At 41.3% G+C, this 13,146-nt stretch overlaps 1 protein-coding gene and 11 non-coding genes across 25 annotated transcripts in view; all 12 read left to right on the forward strand.

Annotated features, from left to right (window-relative positions):
- LOC122871139 (ELKS/Rab6-interacting/CAST family member 1-like) overlaps positions 1-13,146 on the forward strand; it is a 139,608-nt gene that overhangs the window by 96,520 nt on the left and 29,942 nt on the right. The gene's annotated exons all lie outside the window — the stretch shown is intronic.
- trnal-caa lies at positions 681-791 on the forward strand. Its single transcript has 2 exons — positions 681-718; positions 746-791. It is a non-coding gene; the product is annotated as a tRNA-Leu (tRNA).
- On the forward strand, positions 1,834-1,944 carry trnal-caa. Its single transcript has 2 exons — positions 1,834-1,871; positions 1,899-1,944. It is a non-coding gene; the product is annotated as a tRNA-Leu (tRNA).
- Positions 2,984-3,094, forward strand: trnal-caa. The gene is made up of 2 exons: positions 2,984-3,021; positions 3,049-3,094. It is a non-coding gene; the product is annotated as a tRNA-Leu (tRNA).
- On the forward strand, positions 4,140-4,250 carry trnal-caa. The gene is made up of 2 exons: positions 4,140-4,177; positions 4,205-4,250. It is a non-coding gene; the product is annotated as a tRNA-Leu (tRNA).
- Positions 5,291-5,401, forward strand: trnal-caa. The gene is made up of 2 exons: positions 5,291-5,328; positions 5,356-5,401. It is a non-coding gene; the product is annotated as a tRNA-Leu (tRNA).
- trnal-caa lies at positions 6,445-6,555 on the forward strand. The gene is made up of 2 exons: positions 6,445-6,482; positions 6,510-6,555. It is a non-coding gene; the product is annotated as a tRNA-Leu (tRNA).
- trnal-caa lies at positions 7,601-7,711 on the forward strand. The gene is made up of 2 exons: positions 7,601-7,638; positions 7,666-7,711. It is a non-coding gene; the product is annotated as a tRNA-Leu (tRNA).
- Positions 8,758-8,868, forward strand: trnal-caa. The gene is made up of 2 exons: positions 8,758-8,795; positions 8,823-8,868. It is a non-coding gene; the product is annotated as a tRNA-Leu (tRNA).
- trnal-caa lies at positions 9,911-10,020 on the forward strand. Its single transcript has 2 exons — positions 9,911-9,948; positions 9,976-10,020. It is a non-coding gene; the product is annotated as a tRNA-Leu (tRNA).
- trnal-caa lies at positions 11,062-11,171 on the forward strand. Its single transcript has 2 exons — positions 11,062-11,099; positions 11,127-11,171. It is a non-coding gene; the product is annotated as a tRNA-Leu (tRNA).
- Positions 12,216-12,325, forward strand: trnal-caa. The gene is made up of 2 exons: positions 12,216-12,253; positions 12,281-12,325. It is a non-coding gene; the product is annotated as a tRNA-Leu (tRNA).

Consider the following 13,146-nt stretch of genomic DNA (forward strand, 5'->3'; position numbering starts at 1 on the left):
CCACGCTTCTGAATTTTCTCAGCACGTGAGAATTAATGCCGCCGTGAAATCGGACCCATTTTTCTGCAGTACCCAGTACCCTGAGGTTGTGCTCAAGGATTGGCTCCTTGATGTTGTTGTTGTAGTAGGGTGCTCTTCTGCTAACCAGCATCAACAAATACAGTTTGAGAAGTTCATACACACTGCACATACATACATACACATTTCTTAGAAAAGGACTCTTAACTCTTAAGGACTCTTAACTGTTAAGGCGTAATGACCTTCTATAGTCTTCTTTATCTATATACTTTTGGTGTGGGGCTCCATGCAAGTACGCAAACAGAGACGCTGTTAACCAGTATCATTTTCACACTTTATTTGAGCAAATTTTTGTGTCTTACAAAGCCCGGATAGCTAAGTCGGTAGAGCATGAGACTCTTAAAAAACGAAAACTAAAAAAGTCCTACAGTCACTCAACTTCCAGTGTCCCTGAGTCAGAATCGCCCTCCTGTGTTTCAGAGTGCCCCTCAAAAAGACAGCGCCATCAGCCGTAACTACAATGTGATGCTGCTTTGAAAGCTAACAAAGACAAATAGCTTAATGGGTGCTGTTATACATTTTTAAGTGTTCTATAAACCGAAACCTAGAATTCGTGTTTACATGTAACTTGTGAAGTTCAGACTGAACGAGGGGTGTGAGTTGTCAGGATGGCCGAGCGGTCTAAGGCGCCAGACTCAAGAATTGACTCGTTCCTGAGTTAAGGGACTTCTGGTCTCCACATGGAGGCGTGGGTTCAAATCCCACTCCTGACAAAGATTTTGTCTGCAGGTTTCATCCCTGTAGCTGAATGATTTGGCAGATATCTCTCCTTTTGTTTCTGTGTAAAACAATTTTTGCTTGAATATGTACATGTAGCTTATAGACTGATATCATGAGAACATAGAGAAGGGCCAAATTAACTCTACAACATTGACTAAGCTGCACAGGTGAGCTGTATTAAGCTGATTGTCAATAAGCAGACTGTGTCAGCAACAAACAAACCCAACATTTCATCCAGTTTCAAACACATTAAAATGTAGCTTCTGTTAGCAATATAGTATGACCTACTATAGTCTTCTTTATCTATATACATTTGGTGTGGGGTTTGAGGAGAGTCAACCCAGATCCAACCCTCCACGCTTCTGAATTTTCTCAGCACGTGAGAATTAATGCCGCCGTGAAATCGGACCCATTTTTCTGCAGTACCCAGTACCCTGAGGTTGTGCTCAAGGATTGGCTCCTTGATGTTGTTGTTGTAGTAGGGTGCTCTTCTGCTAACCAGCATCAACAAATACAGTTTGAGAAGTTCATACACACTGCACATACATACATACACATTTCTTAGAAAAGGACTCTTAACTCTTAAGGACTCTTAACTGTTAAGGCGTAATGACCTTCTATAGTCTTCTTTATCTATATACTTTTGGTGTGGGGCTCCATGCAAGTACGCAAACAGAGACGCTGTTAACCAGTATCATTTTCACACTTTATTTGAGCAAATTTTTGTGTCTTACAAAGCCCGGATAGCTAAGTCGGTAGAGCATGAGACTCTTAAAAACGAAAACTAAAAAGTCCTACAGTCACTCAACTTCCAGTGTCCCTGAGTCAGAATCGCCCTCCTGTGTTTCAGAGTGCCCCTCAAAAAGACAGCGCCATCAGCCGTAACTACAATGTGATGCTGCTTTGAAAGCTAACAAAGACAAATAGCTTAATGGGTGCTGTTATACATTTTTTAAGTGTTCTATAAATCCGGAAACCTAGAATTCGTGTTTACATGTAACTTGTGAAGTTCAGACTGAACGAGGGGTGTGAGTTGTCAGGATGGCCGAGCGGTCTAAGGCGCCAGACTCAAGAATTGACTCGTTCCTGAGTTAAGGGACTTCTGGTCTCCACATGGAGGCGTGGGTTCAAATCCCACTCCTGACAAAGATTTTGTCTGCAGGTTTCATCCCTGTAGCTGAATGATTTGGCAGATATCTCTCCTTTTGTTTCTGTGTAAAACAATTTTTGCTTGAATATGTACATGTAGCTTATAGACTGATATCATGAGAACATAGAGAAGGGCCAAATTAACTCTACAACATTGACTAAGCTGCACAGGTGAGCTGTATTAAGCTGATTGTCAATAAGCAGACTGTGTCAGCAACAAAACAAACCCAACATTTCATCCAGTTTCAAACACATTAAAATGTAGCTTCTGTTAGCAATATAGTATGACCTACTATAGTCTTCTTTATCTATATACATTTGGTGTGGGGTTTGAGGAGAGTCAACCCAGATCCAACCCTCCACGCTTCTGAATTTTCTCAGCACGTGAGAATTAATGCCGCCGTGAAATCGGACCCATTTTTCTGCAGTACCCAGTACCCTGAGGTTGTGCTCAAGGATTGGCTCCTTGATGTTGTTGTTGTAGTAGGGTGCTCTTCTGCTAACCAGCATCAACAAATACAGTTTGAGAAGTTCATACACACTGCACATACATACATACACATTTCTTAGAAAAGGACTCTTAACTCTTAAGGACTCTTAACTGTTAAGGCGTAATGACCTTCTATAGTCTTCTTTATCTATATACTTTTGGTGTGGGGCTCCATGCAAGTACGCATAAACAGAGACGCTGTTAACCAGTATCATTTTCACACTTTATTTGAGCAAATTTTTGTGTCTTACAAAGCCCGGATAGCTAAGTCGGTAGAGCATGAGACTCTTAAAAACGAAAACTAAAAAGTCCTACAGTCACTCAACTTCCAGTGTCCCTGAGTCAGAATCGCCTCCTGTGTTTCAGAGTGCCCTCAAAAGACAGCGCCATCAGCCGTAACTGCAATGTGATGCTGCTTTGAAAGCTAACAAAGACAAATAGCTTAATGGGTGCTGTTATACATTTTTAAGTGTTCTATAAACCGAAACCTAGAATTCGTGTTTACATGTAACTTGTGAAGTTCAGACTGAACGAGGGGTGTGAGTTGTCAGGATGGCCGAGCGGTCTAAGGCGCCAGACTCAAGAATTGACTCGTTCCTGAGTTAAGGGACTTCTGGTCTCCACATGGAGGCGTGGGTTCAAATCCCACTCCTGACAAAGATTTTGTCTGCAGGTTTCATCCCTGTAGCTGAATGATTTGGCAGATATCTCTCCTTTTGTTTCTGTGTAAAACAATTTTTGCTTGAATATGTACATGTAGCTTATAGACTGATATCATGAGAACATAGAGAAGGGCCAAATTAACTCTACAACATTGACTAAGCTGCACAGGTGAGCTGTATTAAGCTGATTGTCAATAAGCAGACTGTGTCAGCAACAAACAAACCCAACATTTCATCTAGTTTCAAACACATTAAAATGTAGCTTCTGTTAGCAATATAGTATGACCTACTATAGTCTTCTTTATCTATATACATTTGGTGTGGGGTTTGAGGAGAGTCAACCCAGATCCAACCCTCCACGCTTCTGAATTTTCTCAGCACGTGAGAATTAATGCCGCCGTGAAATCGGACCCATTTTTCTGCAGTACCCAGTACCCTGAGGTTGTGCTCAAGGATTGGCTCCTTGATGTTGTTGTTGTAGTAGGGTGCTCTTCTGCTAACCAGCATCAACAAATACAGTTTGAGAAGTTCATACACACTGCACATACATACATACACATTTCTTAGAAAAGGACTCTTAACTCTTAAGGACTCTTAACTGTTAAGGCGTAATGACCTTCTATAGTCTTCTTTATCTATATACTTTTGGTGTGGGGCTCCATGCAAGTACGCAAACAGAGACGCTGTTAACCAGTATCATTTTCACACTTTATTTGAGCAAATTTTTGTGTCTTACAAAGCCCGGATAGCTAAGTCGGTAGAGCATGAGACTCTTAAAAAACGAAAACTAACAAAAGTCCTACAGTCACTCAACTTCCAGTGTCCCTGAGTCAGAATCGCCCTCCTGTGTTTCAGAGTGCCCCTCAAAAAGACAGCGCCATCAGCCGTAACTGCAATGTGATGCTGCTTTGAAAGCTAACAAAGACAAATAGCTTAATGGGTGCTGTTATACATTTTTTAAGTGTTCTATAAATCCGGAAACCTAGAATTCGTGTTTACATGTAACTTGTGAAGTTCAGACTGAACGAGGGGTGTGAGTTGTCAGGATGGCCGAGCGGTCTAAGGCGCCAGACTCAAGAATTGACTCGTTCCTGAGATAAGGGACTTCTGGTCTCCACATGGAGGCGTGGGTTCAAATCCCACTCCTGACAAAGATTTTGTCTGCAGGTTTCATCCCTGTAGCTGAATGATTTGGCAGATATCTCTCCTTTTGTTTCTGTGTAAAACAATTTTTGCTTGAATATGTACATGTAGCTTATAGACTGATATCATGAGAACATAGAGAAGGGCCAAATTAACTCTACACAACATTGACTAAGCTGCACAGGTGAGCTGTATTAAGCTGATTGTCAATAAGCAGACTGTGTCAGCAACAAACAAACCCAACATTTCATCCAGTTTCAAACACATTAAAATGTAGCTTCTGTTAGCAATATAGTATGACCTACTATAGTCTTCTTTATCTATATACATTTGGTGTGGGGTTTGAGGAGAGTCAACCCAGATCCAACCCTCCACGCTTCTGAATTTTCTCAGCACGTGAGAATTAATGCCGCCGTGAAATCGGACCCATTTTTCTGCAGTACCCAGTACCCTGAGGTTGTGCTCAAGGATTGGCTCCTTGATGTTGTTGTTGTAGTAGGGTGCTCTTCTGCTAACCAGCATCAACAAATACAGTTTGAGAAGTTCATACACACTGCACATACATACATACACATTTCTTAGAAAAGGACTCTTAACTCTTAAGGACTCTTAACTGTTAAGGCGTAATGACCTTCTATAGTCTTCTTTATCTATATACTTTTGGTGTGGGGCTCCATGCAAGTACGCAAACAGAGACGCTGTTAACCAGTATCATTTTCACACTTTATTTGAGCAAATTTTTGTGTCTTACAAAGCCCGGATAGCTAAGTCGGTAGAGCATGAGACTCTTAAAAACGAAAACTAAAAAGTCCTACAGTCACTCAACTTCCAGTGTCCCTGAGTCAGAATCGCCTCCTGTGTTTCAGAGTGCCCCTCAAAAAGACAGCGCCATCAGCCAGAACTACAATGTGATGCTGCTTTGAAAGCTAACAAAGACAAATAGCTTAATGGGTGCTGTTATACATTTTTAAGTGTTCTATAAACCGAAACCTAGAATTCGTGTTTACATGTAACTTGTGAAGTTCAGACTGAACGAGGGGTGTGAGTTGTCAGGATGGCCGAGCGGTCTAAGGCGCCAGACTCAAGAATTGACTCGCTCCTGAGTTAAGGGACTTCTGGTCTCCACATGGAGGCGTGGGTTCAAATCCCACTCCTGACAAAGATTTTGTCTGCAGGTTTCATCCCTGTAGCTGAATGATTTGGCAGATATCTCTCCTTTTGTTTCTGTGTAAAACAATTTTTGCTTGAATATGTACATGTAGCTTATAGACTGATATCATGAGAACATAGAGAAGGGCCAAATTAACTCTACAACATTGACTAAGCTGCACAGGTGAGCTGTATTAAGCTGATTGTCAATAAGCAGACTGTGTCAGCAACAAAACAAACCCAACATTTCATCCAGTTTCAAACACATTAAAATGTAGCTTCTGTTAGCAATATAGTATGACCTACTATAGTCTTCTTTATCTATATACATTTGGTGTGGGGTTTGAGGAGAGTCAACCCAGATCCAACCCTCCACGCTTCTGAATTTTCTCAGCACGTGAGAATTAATGCCGCCGTGAAATCGGACCCATTTTTCTGCAGTACCCAGTACCCTGAGGTTGTGCTCAAGGATTGGCTCCTTGATGTTGTTGTTGTAGTAGGGTGCTCTTCTGCTAACCAGCATCAACAAATACAGTTTGAGAAGTTCATACACACTGCACATACATACATACACATTTCTTAGAAAAGGACTCTTAACTCTTAAGGACTCTTAACTGTTAAGGCGTAATGACCTTCTATAGTCTTCTTTATCTATATACTTTTGGTGTGGGGCTCCATGCAAGTACGCAAACAGAGACGCTGTTAACCAGTATCATTTTCACACTTTATTTGAGCAAATTTTTGTGTCTTACAAAGCCCGGATAGCTAAGTCGGTAGAGCATGAGACTCTTAAAAAACGAAAACTAAAAAAGTCCTACAGTCACTCAACTTCCAGTGTCCCTGAGTCAGAATCGCCCTCCTGTGTTTCAGAGTGCCCTCAAAAGACAGCGCCATCAGCCAGAACTACAATGTGATGCTGCTTTGAAAGCTAACAAAGACAAATAGCTTAATGGGTGCTGTTATACATTTTTTAAGTGTTCTATAAATCCGGAAACCTAGAATTCGTGTTTACATGTAACTTGTGAAGTTCAGACTGAACGAGGGGTGTGAGTTGTCAGGATGGCCGAGCGGTCTAAGGCGCCAGACTCAAGAATTGACTCGTTCCTGAGTTAAGGGACTTCTGGTCTCCACATGGAGGCGTGGGTTCAAATCCCACTCCTGACAAAGATTTTGTCTGCAGGTTTCATCCCTGTAGCTGAATGATTTGGCAGATATCTCTCCTTTTGTTTCTGTGTAAAACAATTTTTGCTTGAATATGTACATGTAGCTTATAGACTGATATCATGAGAACATAGAGAAGGGCCAAATTAACTCTACAACATTGACTAAGCTGCACAGGTGAGCTGTATTAAGCTGATTGTCAATAAGCAGACTGTGTCAGCAACAAAACAAACCCAACATTTCATCCAGTTTCAAACACATTAAAATGTAGCTTCTGTTAGCAATATAGTATGACCTACTATAGTCTTCTTTATCTATATACATTTGGTGTGGGGTTTGAGGAGAGTCAACCCAGATCCAACCCTCCACGCTTCTGAATTTTCTCAGCACGTGAGAATTAATGCCGCCGTGAAATCGGACCCATTTTTCTGCAGTACCCAGTACCCTGAGGTTGTGCTCAAGGATTGGCTCCTTGATGTTGTTGTTGTAGTAGGGTGCTCTTCTGCTAACCAGCATCAACAAATACAGTTTGAGAAGTTCATACACACTGCACATACATACATACACATTTCTTAGAAAAGGACTCTTAACTCTTAAGGACTCTTAACTGTTAAGGCGTAATGACCTTCTATAGTCTTCTTTATCTATATACTTTTGGTGTGGGGCTCCATGCAAGTACGCAAACAGAGACGCTGTTAACCAGTATCATTTTCACACTTTATTTGAGCAAATTTTTGTGTCTTACAAAGCCCGGATAGCTAAGTCGGTAGAGCATGAGACTCTTAAAAAACGAAAACTAAAAAAGTCCTACAGTCACTCAACTTCCAGTGTCCCTGAGTCAGAATCGCCCTCCTGTGTTTCAGAGTGCCCCTCAAAAAGACAGCGCCATCAGCCGTAACTGCAATGTGATGCTGCTTTGAAAGCTAACAAAGACAAATAGCTTAATGGGTGCTGTTATACATTTTTTAAGTGTTCTATAAATCCGGAAACCTAGAATTCGTGTTTACATGTAACTTGTGAAGTTCAGACTGAACGAGGGGTGTGAGTTGTCAGGATGGCCGAGCGGTCTAAGGCGCCAGACTCAAGAATTGACTCGTTCCTGAGTTAAGGGACTTCTGGTCTCCACATGGAGGCGTGGGTTCAAATCCCACTCCTGACAAAGATTTTGTCTGCAGGTTTCATCCCTGTAGCTGAATGATTTGGCAGATATCTCTCCTTTTGTTTCTGTGTAAAACAATTTTTGCTTGAATATGTACATGTAGCTTATAGACTGATATCATGAGAACATAGAGAAGGGCCAAATTAACTCTACAACATTGACTAAGCTGCACAGGTGAGCTGTATTAAGCTGATTGTCAATAAGCAGACTGTGTCAGCAACAAAACAAACCCAACATTTCATCCAGTTTCAAACACATTAAAATGTAGCTTCTGTTAGCAATATAGTATGACCTACTATAGTCTTCTTTATCTATATACATTTGGTGTGGGGTTTGAGGAGAGTCAACCCAGATCCAACCCTCCACGCTTCTGAATTTTCTCAGCACGTGAGAATTAATGCCGCCCGTGAAATCGGACCCATTTTTCTGCAGTACCCAGTACCCTGAGGTTGTGCTCAAGGATTGGCTCCTTGATGTTGTTGTTGTAGTAGGGTGCTCTTCTGCTAACCAGCATCAACAAATACAGTTTGAGAAGTTCATACACACTGCACATACATACATACACATTTCTTAGAAAAGGACTCTTAACTCTTAAGGACTCTTAACTGTTAAGGCGTAATGACCTTCTATAGTCTTCTTTATCTATATACTTTTGGTGTGGGGCTCCATGCAAGTACGCAAACAGAGACGCTGTTAACCAGTATCATTTTCACACTTTATTTGAGCAAATTTTTGTGTCTTACAAAGCCCGGATAGCTAAGTCGGTAGAGCATGAGACTCTTAAAAAACGAAAACTAAAAAAGTCCTACAGTCACTCAACTTCCAGTGTCCCTGAGTCAGAATCGCCCTCCTGTGTTTCAGAGTGCCCCTCAAAAAGACAGCGCCATCAGCCGTAACTGCAATGTGATGCTGCTTTGAAAGCTAACAAAGACAAATAGCTTAATGGGTGCTGTTATACATTTTTTAAGTGTTCTATAAATCCGGAAACCTAGAATTCGTGTTTACATGTAACTTGTGAAGTTCAGACTGAACGAGGGGTGTGAGTTGTCAGGATGGCCGAGCGGTCTAAGGCGCCAGACTCAAGAATTGACTCGTTCCTGAGTTAAGGGACTTCTGGTCTCCACATGGAGGCGTGGGTTCAAATCCCACTCCTGACAAAGATTTTGTCTGCAGGTTTCATCCCTGTAGCTGAATGATTTGGCAGATATCTCTCCTTTTGTTTCTGTGTAAAACAATTTTTGCTTGAATATGTACATGTAGCTTATAGACTGATATCATGAGAACATAGAGAAGGGCCAAATTAACTCTACAACATTGACTAAGCTGCACAGGTGAGCTGTATTAAGCTGATTGTCAATAAGCAGACTGTGTCAGCAACAAAACAAACCCAACATTTCATCCAGTTTCAAACACATTAAAATGTAGCTTCTGTTAGCAATATAGTATGACCTACTATAGTCTTCTTTATCTATATACATTTGGTGTGGGGTTTGAGGAGAGTCAACCCAGATCCAACCCTCCACGCTTCTGAATTTTCTCAGCACGTGAGAATTAATGCCGCCGTGAAATCGGACCCATTTTTCTGCAGTACCCAGTACCCTGAGGTTGTGCTCAAGGATTGGCTCCTTGATGTTGTTGTTGTAGTAGGGTGCTCTTCTGCTAACCAGCATCAACAAATACAGTTTGAGAAGTTCATACACACTGCACATACATACATACACATTTCTTAGAAAAGGACTCTTAACTCTTAAGGACTCTTAACTGTTAAGGCGTAATGACCTTCTATAGTCTTCTTTATCTATATACTTTTGGTGTGGGGCTCCATGCAAGTACATAAACAGAGACGCTGTTAACCAGTATCATTTTCACACTTTATTTGAGCAAATTTTTGTGTCTTACAAAGCCCGGATAGCTAAGTCGGTAGAGCATGAGACTCTTAAAAAGCGAAAACTAAAAAGTCCTACAGTCACTCAACTTCCAGTGTCCCTGAGTCAGAATCGCCCTCCTGTGTTTCAGAGTGCCCCTCAAAAGACAGCGCCATCAGCCGTAACTACAATGTGATGCTGCTTTGAAAGCTAACAAAGACAAATAGCTTAATGGGTGCTGTTATACATTTTTAAGTGTTCTATAAATCCGAAAACCTAGAATTCGTGTTTACATGTAACTTGTGAAGTTCAGACTGAGCGAGGGGTGTGAGTTGTCAGGATGGCCGAGCGGTCTAAGGCGCCAGACTCAAGAATTGACTCGTTCCTGAGTTAAGGGACTTCTGGTCTCCACATGGAGGCGTGGGTTCAAATCCACTCCTGACAAAGATTTTGTCTGCAGGTTTCATCCTGTAGCTGAATGATTTGGCAGATATCTCTCCTTTTGTTTCTGTGTAAAACAATTTTTGCTTGAATATGTACATGTAGCTTATAGACTGATATCATGAGAACATAGAGAAGGGCCAAATTAACTCTACAACATTGACTAAGCTGCACAGGTGAGCTGTATTAAGCTGATTGTCAATAAGCAGACTGTGTCAGCAACAAAACAAACCCAACATTTCATCCAGTTTCAAACACATTAAAATGTAGCTTCTGTTAGCAATATAGTATGACCTACTATAGTCTTCTTTATCTATATACATTTGGTGTGGGGTTTGAGGAGAGTCAACCCAGATCCAACCCTCCACGCTTCTGAATTTTCTCAGCACGTGAGAATTAATGCCGCCGTGAAATCGGACCCATTTTTCTGCAGTACCCAGTACCCTGAGGTTGTGCTCAAGGATTGGCTCCTTGATGTTGTTGTTGTAGTAGGGTGCTCTTCTGCTAACCAGCATCAACAAATACAGTTTGAGAAGTTCATACACACTGCACATACATACATACACATTTCTTAGAAAAGGACTCTTAACTCTTAAGGACTCTTAACTGTTAAGGCGTAATGACCTTCTATAGTCTTCTTTATCTATATACTTTTGGTGTGGGGCTCCATGCAAGTCACATAAACAGAGCGCTGTTAACCAGTATCATTTTCACACTTTATTTGAGCAAATTTTTGTGTCTTACAAAGCCCGGATAGCTAAGTCGGTAGAGCATGAGACTCTTAAAAAGCGAAAACTAAAAAGTCCTACAGTCACTCAACTTCCAGTGTCCCTGAGTCAGAATCGCCCTCCTGTGTTTCAGAGTGCCCCTCAAAAGACAGCGCCATCAGCCGTAACTACAATGTGATGCTGCTTTGAAAGCTAACAAAGACAAATAGCTTAATGGGTGCTGTTATACATTTTTAAGTGTTCTATAAATCCGGAAACCTAGAATTCGTGTTTACATGTAACTTGTGAAGTTCAGACTGAGCGAGGGGTGTGAGTTGTCAGGATGGCCGAGCGGTCTAAGGCGCCAGACTCAAGAATTGACTCGTTCCTGAGTTAAGGGACTTCTGGTCTCCACATGGAGGCGTGGGTTCAAATCCACTCCTGACAAAGATTTTGTCTGCAGGTTTCATCCCTGTAGCTGAATGATTTGGCAGATATCTCTCCTTTTGTTTCTGTGTAAAACAATTTTTGCTTGAATATGTACATGTAGCTTATAGACTGATATCATGAGAACATAGAGAAGGGCCAAATTAACTCTACAACATTGACTAAGCTGCACAGGTGAGCTGTATTAAGCTGATTGTCAATAAGCAGACTGTGTCAGCAACAAAACAAACCCAACATTTCATCCAGTTTCAAACACATTAAAATGTAGCTTCTGTTAGCAATATAGTATGACCTACTATAGTCTTCTTTATCTATATACATTTGGTGTGGGGTTTGAGGAGAGTCAACCCAGATCCAACCCTCCACGCTTCTGAATTTTCTCAGCACGTGAGAATTAATGCCGCCGTGAAATCGGACCCATTTTTCTGCAGTACCCAGTACCCTGAGGTTGTGCTCAAGGATTGGCTCCTTGATGTTGTTGTTGTAGTAGGGTGCTCTTCTGCTAACCAGCATCAACAAATACAGTTTGAGAAGTTCATACACACTGCACATACATACATACACATTTCTTAGAAAAGGACTCTTAACTCTTAAGGACTCTTAACTGTTAAGGCGTAATGACCTTCTATAGTCTTCTTTATCTATATACTTTTGGTGTGGGGCTCCATGCAAGCACGCATAAACAGAGACGCTGTTAACCAGTATCATTTTCACACTTTATTTGAGCAAATTTTTGTGTCTTACAAAGCCCGGATAGCTAAGTCGGTAGAGCATGAGACTCTTAAAAAGCGAAAACTAAAAAGTCCTACAGTCACTCAACTTCCAGTGTCCCTGAGTCAGAATCGCCCTCCTGTGTTTCAGAGTGCCCCTCAAAAGACAGCGCCATCAGCCGTAACTACAATGTGATGCTGCTTTGAAAGCTAACAAAGACAAATAGCTTAATGGGTGCTGTTATACATTTTTAAGTGTTCTATAAATCCGGAAACCTAGAATTCGTGTTTACATGTAACTTGTGAAGTTCAGACTGAGCGAGGGGTGTGAGTTGTCAGGATGGCCGAGCGGTCTAAGGCGCCAGACTCAAGAATTGACTCGTTCCTGAGTTAAGGGACTTCTGGTCTCCACATGGGGCGTGGGTTCAAATCCCACTCCTGACAAAGATTTTGTCTGCAGGTTTCATCCCTGTAGCTGAATGATTTGGCAGATATCTCTCCTTTTGTTTCTGTGTAAAACAATTTTTGCTTGAATATGTACATGTAGCTTATAGACTGATATCATGAGAACATAGAGAAGGGCCAAATTAACTCTACAACATTGACTAAGCTGCACAGGTGAGCTGTATTAAGCTGATTGTCAATAAGCAGACTGTGTCAGCAACAAAACAAACCCAACATTTCATCCAGTTTCAAACACATTAAAATGTAGCTTCTGTTAGCAATATAGTATGACCTACTATAGTCTTCTTTATCTATATACATTTGGTGTGGGGTTTGAGGAGAGTCAACCCAGATCCAACCCTCCACGCTTCTGAATTTTCTCAGCACGTGAGAATTAATGCCGCCGTGAAATCGGACCCATTTTTCTGCAGTACCCAGTACCCTGAGGTTGTGCTCAAGGATTGGCTCCTTGATGTTGTTGTTGTAGTAGGGTGCTCTTCTGCTAACCAGCATCAACAAATACAGTTTGAGAAGTTCATACACACTGCACATACATACATACACATTTCTTAGAAAAGGACTCTTAACTCTTAAGGACTCTTAACTGTTAAGGCGTAATGACCTTCTATAGTCTTCTTTATCTATATACTTTTGGTGTGGGGCTCCATGCAAATGCATAAACAGAGGCGCTGTTAACCAGTATCATTTTCACACTTTATTTGAGCAAATTTTTGTGTCTTACAAAGCCCGGATAGCTAAGTCGGTAGAGCATGAGACTCTTAAAAAACGAAAACTAAAAAAGTCCTACAGTCACTCAACTT

The sequence above is a fragment of the Siniperca chuatsi genome, linkage group LG23 (genome assembly GCF_020085105.1).
Source record: "Siniperca chuatsi isolate FFG_IHB_CAS linkage group LG23, ASM2008510v1, whole genome shotgun sequence".
Taxonomy (NCBI): Eukaryota; Metazoa; Chordata; class Actinopteri; order Centrarchiformes; family Sinipercidae; genus Siniperca; species Siniperca chuatsi.